This window comes from Ips typographus, linkage group LG12 (assembly GCF_016097725.1).
Source record: "Ips typographus isolate SLU linkage group LG12, UJ_Ityp_2.0, whole genome shotgun sequence".
NCBI classification, from domain to species: domain Eukaryota; kingdom Metazoa; phylum Arthropoda; class Insecta; order Coleoptera; family Curculionidae; genus Ips; species Ips typographus.
Window position 1 is genome coordinate 5577593 of NC_138433.1, and position 11163 is coordinate 5588755.

Genomic DNA, 11163 nt, shown 5'->3' on the forward strand with positions numbered 1-11163 from the left:
GCAGCACAAATGTACTTCACGTTTTACACGATAAACATGTGTTTTTGATGAACAGCCTGGTAACTTGCACTTGGTATTATTGGGTTGGTCATCATATAATAGATAATGATCAACTCCATCTAGTCTTTTTTCTTTTACTGGTTTAGTTTCAACTCTTTGCCGTTTTGGAGAAGGTTCTTCAATGCCGTTTTGTAAGCTTGGCCTACCTCGTTGGGATGACTTTGCGTGATATACAAGTTTTTTGGCAACTTCATGACGAAACTGAAATAGATCATAAGTTTTGCTTCTTATACCCAAAGATTCGGCTTTTTTCCTATACTGTAGCCAAGAGTTAACAAGTACAACGTCAAATGCATGGGAGATTACTCTAAGTATCCATTTTCTAGATCTTACATATGGGATCGATACAATGACAACAAAAAGTCCTCAGGAAGAAATTCCATTGGACCACGGCTGATAAGCCCGGAAAACTTTCATATTTCAGTTCAACTCTTTGAATTGCAGGCAACAAGCTGAGAAATCTTGTGCTGGAATGACTAAAGACTTTCTTGTATTCTACCTCAGCCAATTCACAAAATTCTTTTAACTTCTCAGTTCTTACTGTAAAAATAAGGAAATATTTAAATATTTTTACAATTACTCACTCTATATCTAAAGCAGGCAATTTGTTAACCACAGAATGGACACAGTTATGCACTATATGGGCTGTTCATCCAATACCTATTTTAAAGGTCGGTGCATTTTGCTTTGTAGTTTAGTGAATATGTTTTCTGTGCCCTTGTGTTTTACGCCACCAAAGTTAGTATTGTAGGCACAGAAACAAATTACCTTTTGTGTTAATTTGTATTTCTCTAGGGCTTTAAAAATATGTTCACTTAAAATAACTGATGTTTCCCCTGGCAACTCCTGAAATTCTAACAGTTTTGTTTCAATTTAATTTTTATAAAAGAAGCGTACAAGAATTGGTACCAATTTTTTATGTAACCTGTTAGATGCGTCTATTATTACTGTGTGTTGTAATTTCTGTATTACACTTTCAAAAATGTCAGGTACAATAATATTAACTATAATAGCTTCCAATTTTGTTATAGCAATACAAAACTTCTGGTCATATAAATTATTAATCCGTTTTGACGTACATGTAGTTGAGTTGAAACTAAAGTCATGACGCGCTGTGTGGTAGGAGAAAACTGCTTCTTTTGCAACACCAGCTAAGTCCTGGTCCGTGGGTTCAATTTTCTTGAAAAAAACGAAGTGACCATGTTGCTTATAAGTGATGCATTAACAATGCTTTTATGTTTTTTAGTATTTGTGTGCTCCAATACATCTCGTCGACCTCCATAAGCAATTGAAAATTTGATGTTACATTTGGCACATTTTACGTTATGATCTACTTTTCCTTTTTTGATAAAGGAAACGTCACCCTTCAATTCAGGTGGAAATTCGCACTGTTTGCCCGTACCTATTAAAATAATAGTAGTTTTCCTATTCAGGATAAGCTTCAAGTGCGGGAAAACTACTTTGCACACGTGTTAGGAACAATATTTTTTCTACGAATGAAATATCTATACATTTTGTTTTTAATTTTTATTGATATTAAAAACAACAACTTATAACTATTTATTGTTATTAACAACATTAATGTTAAATGTACAGTTGGTCGCGTTTTTTAAATTGATCGCAGATTGAGCAACTGAAGGTAAAATACTGGTACTTGGAACTGCTTCACTTTCTTTAGGATTGAAGGTCAGAATTTTGTTACTTAATCCTTTTTTATAACTTGTGGATTCATCAATGTATTCTTCAGCTACCGTAGTCGATTTCCAACCCCCCAAGCGTTTTATGTCAGTGATTTCTTCTCCAGAATCGGCCAGGAACGTTGCCGATGATCGACGATAACTGTGCCCTGTGTAGAGTTCTGGATTTGGCAACTTCAAAAAAATAGCTATTTCAGAAGGCATTTTTCCAAAACTGTTTACTCCAACACTTTGCGAAAAACATTTACCCTTTCTGTAAACTAGGAAAAAACGATTGTTTGACTTTTTTGGACGTAGGCCGGTGTATCTTCTGTACAGTTGCAGGTAGGTTCCGTTATGAACTTCTTCTGATATTATAAAGTTTCTTGCTGTATGATTTTTGGAATCCCTAATTTTAACAATTATGAGGTTTCCTTTGTCTTCAATATCTGTAGTGGTTAAATTGGCTAGCTCTTCCCTTCGACATGCACCAGCAAGTCCGAATATAGTGGCAACTTTAATTAACAGGTAAATTTCATCTGGTGCGGAGTTCATAAAACTGAATATTTCTTCTTTTGTAAAAATTTTCGCCTTTTTAGGTTTAAAACCAACATTCTACTTTTTCAGAAATGCAGTGAGCTTATAAAATTCACCGATATCGATGTCTCTTTTTATTTTTATTACATTTTTGAGCATTGAATACTTTGACCACATTGTGTTAGGTTTGAATTATTTGCTTAAAGTAACAAAATACGCTAAAAGTACCTCTTTCTTTAAGGTTTTTATCCCCTTTTGTTCGCACCATTGGGTAAACAACTCGTACTGTTTCTCGTATTTTTCTCGCGATTTGAGAGGCAGCAATTGCAAACTAGCCATGTTGGCGGCTTTTAGAACATCTTCCGGAAGTTCATCTTCAGTGATATCCATTATTAAAATAGTTTTTTTAACTTAAATAAGTAAGAATAAACACCGTTGTAGACTTTAAATTATATTATTAACGCATGTAAATGCGTTGTTTGACAATGAGCTTTGGTTTCTAAGGAAACAAGCCTCATTTTCAAAGACAGAGACAAGGTGGTTTATTTACCTAAACTGTACGGAAGAATAATGTGAAAAAAGTCGTGTTTTTTATATGAAACCCCTGAATATTATTACATTTTTGAATTCTACGCAAAATTCTAAGCAGATTTTATGTATAATAGTCTATATAAAACCACTGTTGCAAGGTATAATCAGCATTTAAAAAAGTGTGCGGGAAAGTGCCACTTTGCACACACTTTTACGTATGCAAAGTAGCTTATTTGCAAACATTCGTAGAAAAAATACTTATTAGACTTTGACTTAAATCATTACGGGTTCCGATCCGAAATTACAAACCGAATTTGGCCATAAGACATTTAAATCATCTACAATTTTATTATGTAACACATTTATACTTAGTATAAATTAATTAATACTAGTTAAAATTATACTAGTTTTTTTTGGGATACAAGCACTACTAACTTATGGTGATATCACGAAAAACAGCTATGTGTGAACTGTGAACGCTCAACGCTGATTGAAACCCAGTCCAGACAAAAATGTTTAAGGTCAAAGCTTTGGTGATTCACCGAATTAAGCAGAGCTCGGTAAGGAATTTCGAGCGCTTCGAACATCAATGCCACACACCGAACATCTCACTTCAGCTTGTCTAACTAAGCTCAAAAAACAAAAGATTTCGATTTTCCTATGCAGTATTGTGCAGTTGAAATCGACGAGTATGTCGATTTATGTATGATTAATAAACGGACAAACGTGACATAACGCGGACCGGACAAAACGGACACTCTGAAATAACGGACTGTCCGTTGGAAAAACGGACGCATGGCAACCCTACGTTATACAGGGTGGACCATAAGTAATGGGACATAGAGCTACACCATATTCTTGACATCAAAATAATACGATTTAGCTAAATTGTCCTATGCCGAAAGTTAATATTAAAAAAGATACAGGGTGTAATGGCCCAAAAATGCCTTCTTCCAATTTTGGGTCTTACAAGCTTATTTTTGGGGTTCGAGGGGCAAGCGCTATACCCTAAATGACACAACCACCAATCTTGGTTCAAACATTTATTCAGATTCCAAAAACATAGATAATTACTCAGCTAGGTACGGTTTGGTACCAAAGACTTAGGTCTAGTTAGCAATTCTGGCTTTAACGTACCTTCTGGACATGTTGTGTTGAGTTGAAGCGACAGGCTTTAGGTCAAGCGGCTACATGGTTTATTTACGAGAATTTTGGAGGGTTTTCCAAACACCTTAGTTTCACAAATCTTGCACACTGAAGAATTTTGGTAGAACTTATTTTGCACTACTGAACATGACTAGAACTTGACCCCATTAGGTCTTTTTTGGACTTTAACCGACCTTTCACACTTGTCTTCGACTTGACTACGTTTCAGTTTTGACTGACCGTTTGCCAAAATGGTGTGAATATTTATACTACGAAATTTCCATCATTCTGTGAGCAGGAATGCGACAGGTCAAAAGGTGGAATTTCAAAAACATGTCGCCGAGTGCAATAAATAATAATAATTTTTTTCCTGCAGCTGCAGGCAATAAATCATTTTTGCTTGGGGTCAAAAAGGTGAGAATTTGTGGCGACAGTATGACTTGGAAAAATTCCTTTCCTTATAAACACCTACTAATAGAAATATATCCCCGCTTCTGGATTAACGACGCTGGCCAATTAAATCTCTTAGAGGTTTGGCTTAGGATTTGAAGTCAGATTTTTCTTTCAAACTAGTCTTTCATTTAAGTGTTGTGTCTAGTAGTGTTCAGATGTGCCTCAAACTAATTCCGTAAGTTCTAATTTCATTTTGATTACAATTGTGACTTTGAAAAATAAACAAAAAGAAAATTGCTAATATTTTCCCGGCGCATCACATCCCACCCATCCCTGTAGGACAAAGCAAATATAAAATATATTTACTTTGTAACAGTGCAACGTTTGAACTACTCCGAATCATATGTTCAGCCTAAATCCGAGTCATTCACATCGCACTTGACCTAAGGCAATGTATGAAAACCTTGTCGAATAAGCAAATCTGTCCAGAAGGTCTAACAACAATCGCTTACGCGTGCCAGTCACAATAAAATATTTCTAAGTCTACTATGCACGTATAAATCCTATCCTACGATTACTCAATAAAATCTAGTAACAATAAAATAATGTTCCATGATTACTCTCATAAACAATTGAAAAGGTAAATAATTATGCGGCACTCAAAACGAAAAATAAAAAAAATAAAGAATAAACTAACGTACCGACTTTAATTACCAACCGGTCACTCTCGGGATGTTCCTGGCTGGTTTGGATCATGGGCCCGTCGTATGCGTACCCCCGTTTGGCTTCCAGGCAAAAGGTCTGCCTCCAAAACTGGGTAGGGTCGGCTAGCGATTGGCCTAAGAACTCGCGTTTGCCTTGTTCGGCCAACTGGATTCTGGTGGGTTGGCGGTACCATGGGTTGCATCGGCGGCGGCAATAGTGATCCGGCTGCGACTTCCTGAGGGTGAGTTTGGGGTCTAAGTGCGGTTGTGGGGTTTCAGCTGGGCTACATCGCCGGATGGCGCAAACGGGACAGGCGCAACCTTCAATCATGACATTGCCCCATGCGTTTCAGAATTGCGACGGTGTAAACATATTCGGTGGAGGAGGGACGCAGAAGGCACAGTCACATGGTCGGGCGGGGTCTGTTCTCAACAATTGGAACTCCAAGTGGATCACTTCCGTCCATAAATTTAACAGAGCCCGGGTTATTTCCAAGGGTTGAGTCACTCGGGGTCGGTAGAGAGTCGCCAGTTCCCACAGGTGGTAAAGAGCCATCCGGTACAACATAAATTTGCTACCTCTGTCCCGTACTAATCGGACATAGTAGAGAAATACTACTATGTACTCCATCACTGTTTGTTAACTCTTTTTTTTTTCGCCAAGTAATAACTAGAGTAACTTTGAATTTGGTAACACAACCGGCAGGATTATACACTGGCTATCCCCCATTTAATTGTTGCTTCTTATTTGGACTTAAAGTTTACGTCATTTTAAGCATCATCCGTGGTATAGACTAGGAATCTGCGGACTTTTCAAATTCCTTTTCGTAGCCAGGGTCGGTTGAGGAATGTGAGTTCCTCGACAAAATTTGTTTAAGTATGTTGAGTTCAAAAAGGTTAATTTAACTGTACAGATTAAAGGCGGTTTTATGGCACCTTTATTTCCTGTTTTGTTCACTTTGTTTACGAACAAAAAAGTCGCAACTTGCATCGTCAATGTTCTCTAATTGCCGGACTTCGGAAAACTCCTCTCGCACTTGGAAATACGTAGTTTCAGCCTGCGTGGAATTATTTAATATTTTAACCGATTCTTGGTTTTCATACTCCTTGCTTTCACTGGGAGCGCTTGCGCTTAATTTTCGGTCTGTTTGTGGAGGCTTAGAGTTTGTCGACACATCCTTGCTGGGTTTTTCTTTCCGTTGCAATACAAATAGAGTTAGAGTATCCCAAAATGAAGCAAGCATGTGGAAACTGCATCCAAGAGCTTTAAAATTGTAAACCACCCACACAGTCTCTGTAAGGTGGGTGATGCGATTTTTTCCATTTCCTTAGCATCAAACAACGATAAGGTCGTAAAACCGTGTGAATCTATCGGTTGTCCGGCCATTTTCCGAAACAATATATTATTCAGGGCTGGTCTCTCCATGTTGAACATCATGGCGTCCTGAGCTCGATGAATTTCTGTGTCAGTATAGATGCCGCCCGAGCCTAAATTTTTAATGCTTTAGAATTGATATGGTTCTTCGTCAGCTTTCAATTCTTGCGGCTGAACATATAAAACCTCTCCAGCTACTTTGGCAACATATCCCAATTGGTTTTGGAATAAGGTCGCCACAACATTAGGAGTTAAAGGATATAGGGTCGGTATATAGTCTGGGTGAACATTGAATCTATGGTTCGCTTGAAAGATTGCTCGACATATAGGAACTTCGTATTGACATAAGTAATCAAATCTGCTTCGTTGGATTGCTCCGAATTTTCCCAAGGTGTGGTCGCGAACGGATTAACTTTGGGAGCAACCATTAGTCGTGGATGTTCACTCTCCCAAATTGCATAGCCGCACAAGGTTGTCTTTCGAACAAGTTTGAGAGCGAATATCTTCTAGCTTAATATCTATCTTTCGGTAATGAAGGTAGCCTGACCTTCATACAGGACATTGAACCGATTACACTCCGGTTCTGCAATCTGTTCCCAAGTTGTTTCGCCTGTATCGTAGTCCATACAGAAACCTACTTTGAATGGACATGTCAACCCATCTCTCAACTTAATTTCATTATTTTCTAGATCGACACGAGTTCTATAATCTTTTAGAGTTATTTTAACTCCCGCAGTAACAACGACATTTTTGTAGGTTTTACCGTTTTCACTATAAGAACTTCCTTCACATCTCCCCGCGTCCTCAACTGCTCCTGCAAGCGTAAGAGATGTTGATGTTGTCGAATTTGGCGCTAATTTTGAGATGATGTTTCCTCCTAGACCTCGGAACTCTCGATATTGGTGAATACGGCGGCACTCCTCAGATCCAATTTGATAAATGTAGTTAGATACTCCTTCACTGACTATAGACATATGAGAGAAGGCGCCACAATATGTTATGATTCTGGACACTTTAATAAGGCAACTGTAGACATGAATTAATTCAAACCTGCGCTTCTCTAATATTTGAATACTGCCACTGGAAGAATTATATCCGGTCTCTGGGTCGGGACAGGGCTGAACCTCTCTTAAGGATATGGCTGTGATGTTGGTTGAGGTATGGCCATCTTCCCAACTTGTAATAGTCCAAAGACGAACAGGATAATTAACCTGAAACCGCATTAAAGTAGAACTACCGTTTTCCTGTTCCTAAAGTGTTTTTTTTTATGTCAGTGTTCATATATTAACCGCGAAGGTGGCTGTATGTGCTAGTTCTTGTTCGGCCTACATTGACTGGGGTGGCTTCCCAATCATCCTGACTAGTATCTAAGCCGGTTTCATACGTGGAAACGTCACTTTCATCGTCACTTATTTCAATAATGGTATCAGTATCAGTGTCCTCATCAGTATCACTTTCATCTTGTTGCACCCTTCTGGATCTTCTTTCATCTCCATATAGTAAAAACTCATCCACTTCATCCTGGACCTTCTCGTTGTCTACAATTGGATCCTTGGTTGAGTCCTTGGTTCATTTTTGTTCTCTTCTACACAATCCCATGTATTCTTATGTATCATGTGCTCAGTTCGTCCAGAAAGTTCTTTTATTTTAAATGTAACAGGATCCTTCTTTTCTATTATGCGGAAAGGCCCTTTCCATTTTGGTTGAAATTTAGCAGCTAAGTTCCCTTTAGGCGGAACTACAATTTTCATGAACACTAAATCGCCTAATTGAAACTCTCGCTTTAGTTTCCTGGCGTTATGCTTAGCATATCTGCTTTCAATGCTTTTTGCTAAGTTTTCTTTTGCAAGTTCATGGAAAATTTGCATTTTCTTTAACATTTTACTGGCATAATTTTCGTCCAAGTCGTATCGTAGTACGTGATCATTAATCGTTAAATGAATTGGTAGTTCCATATCTCGTCCAAACATAAGAAAGAATGCACTTTCTTTGGTAGCTTCATGAGGTCAACGCATAAGGCAGAATCTCATCCGAGTTTTCCATGAAATTACTAACAAAATGACTGATAGTAGTCTTCAACGTTTTATGAAATCGTTCCAAAATTCCATTGGTTGCTGGATGATTAGGGGTTGTGCGTAGTTTGTGAATTCCAAGTTCTTTGCAAATGTTAGTAAAGAGGTGGCCTATAAATTGCTTTCCACAGTCCGTCAATAGTTCCCTGGGAGCTCCATGTCTAGTTATGATATTTTCAACAAAGGCTCTCGCTACAGTTTCAGCTTTTATATCAGGTAGAGGTATGCACTCTGGGTATCTAGTCAAAAAGTCAACGCAAGTGAGAATGTATCTGTTTCCTTGGCGTGTTCGATTTAGAGGTCCCACTAGGTTCAAAGATATTCTTCCCCAAACGTGCGTTGGAATGGGTGTTTTTTGAAGTTCAGGAGGTCCTTGAGGGTTGGTTTTTTGAATTTGGCAGGACGGACAGGATTTGACAAATCTTTGAATATCTTTTCGCATGTTTTTCCAGTAAAATTCACGTTCTAACATTTCCTTCGTCTTCTTTTGTCCTGGGTGAGCTGCATACAGCGACATATGGTATATTTTCAATAAATCGTTGATTATGCATTTTGGCGCAACGATTGGATCATTCCGTTGGTTTGAATTACGTCGTTTTCGCAGAAGTCCATCTATTATTATATAGTCTGTATTAGGGATGCACGATTCATTAAAAAGTATCGATATGCAGTATCGATTCGAATCGAAGAGAAGAGTATCGATATATTAAAAATCAGTATAAGAAAAGATCGATTTCCAAAATATCGATACTTTTCGATTCGTGATATCTCGTCTTTTCCATTTACCGCGGTTTGCACCGTCGTACTTGAAGCCAAGCTTAAGTTATTCTTAAGTGACATTTTTTTATCTGTATTGTCAGTCAAAACCCTTGAGTTCGACGGTGTAAATAGGAGTAAATAAAATAGCACAAGCTTACACCAGATATTTATTTTTGTTAAAATGTAACACAACAAAATAAAAAAACTCTAAACAAACTAACTCTTATTCTCATTTCAAATTGCACTTTGTGGTTGTCTGTTTTTAACTTTTATTTTTAAGTAATTATTGTGTTTCAAAGGTTTTGACAAACTCACTTTAAAACAAAGAATCAACATATAACCACATACATTAAAAATTCCAGTCTTCTATCCCTAGAGAGTTAAGAAATAATAATTTTGATAACATTTTTCCCGAAAGCCGATTTCGAGATTGTGAAATAATGTTTCCCGCTTTCGAAAATAGTCGTTCTGAAGGAACTGATGTTCCAACAACTGACAGATATTTTTTTGCAAGTTGTTGCAAAATGATTGAAGTATTAAAGTTTTGCCAGTAGATAAATGGATCTGAATGGTCTAAGGGCATCGTTGGACTGTTTAAATAACATTTAAAATCGAAATCCAACTCACCCGTAGACTCAGATCGATTTTCTGTAAGTTTTGAAGCCAATTCATTGTGATGAGCCCATATACTGTCGTCTTTGGTAACAGCTGTTCCCATTGATATTGCTGCTTCACTAGTTGATGATTCTTTTTGAAACTCCTGAATACACTTATTTATAAAAGTAACGGCACTAGCACAAGCCACAGGTTGGTTAAAGTGCAGTCGTTTAAAACGTGGATCTAAAATTGAGGACACTGCTAACAGTTGTGCTCTATGGATCCAAAGCGTTTGGAAATTTCTTTCAATGTAATAGCTTTTAAAGCTTCTCCTTCTTCAGTGACAGGTGTCAATTTTTCTATTTTTGTTAGAAGGCAGTCAATCATAGGAATAATTTTACTAGATGTCAAGTAGTGTTCCCCACATATTTCTCTAGAAACTGATTCAATAGGAGATAACACATCTAGGAATTCTTTTATTTTTTCTAAGTCAGCGGCATCCACTATGACAGGTGACTTAGGGTTCTTTAGTAAAATTGGTACAATATAAGTGTACAGTTTTGTAAACCTTTCCAACATGTAAAACTGAGAGTTCCATCTAGTCGGTACTGACTGTAGAGGTTTTAAAATATTATTGACAGGTTGAGCTTTTTTTAACTCATCCGCTGCATGGACACTTTGTTTAAAATAAGTTACTATTGACTTTACTTTATCTATAATATGTTTTACATGTTCTACCTCCTCAGTAATTTTTGATGCCACTAGATCCAGCGTATGAGCAAAACAGGGTAAATGACGGTTTTGCCAAACTTATTACAAACAGCTTTTACAATATTTGCCCCGTTATCTGTAACAATAGCTGTAATTTTGGTGCCTGAAATTTGCCAATCATTACAGATGGAAATCAGACAATTTCCTAAATATTCGGAATTATGTCTTTCATTTAATTCGAATATTCCTATTGTAACTGAAGTTAAAGCTTTTTCTGTTAAAAAGTGACTTGTCACACCCAAAAAGCTTTTTGTTGACATAGTTTCTGTCCATACGTCGGTTGTTAAGGTGATATTGGGCACAGATTGAAGTTTTTTCTTGATTAAGCATGCTAGTAAGTCATATCTTTCTTCAATGAGACTAGAAATTTTTGTACGACTAGGGACTGCATAAAGGGGAGCAATTGTCTTTAACAGAAATTTGAAACCTTCCTTTTCAGAAGTGTTTAGAGGCAAATTATCTTTAACAATCATGAAAGTAATGGCATTTGTTACTTTCCCAGCTTTTGATCCACCATCTGCAAATAATGCACATTATTCAAA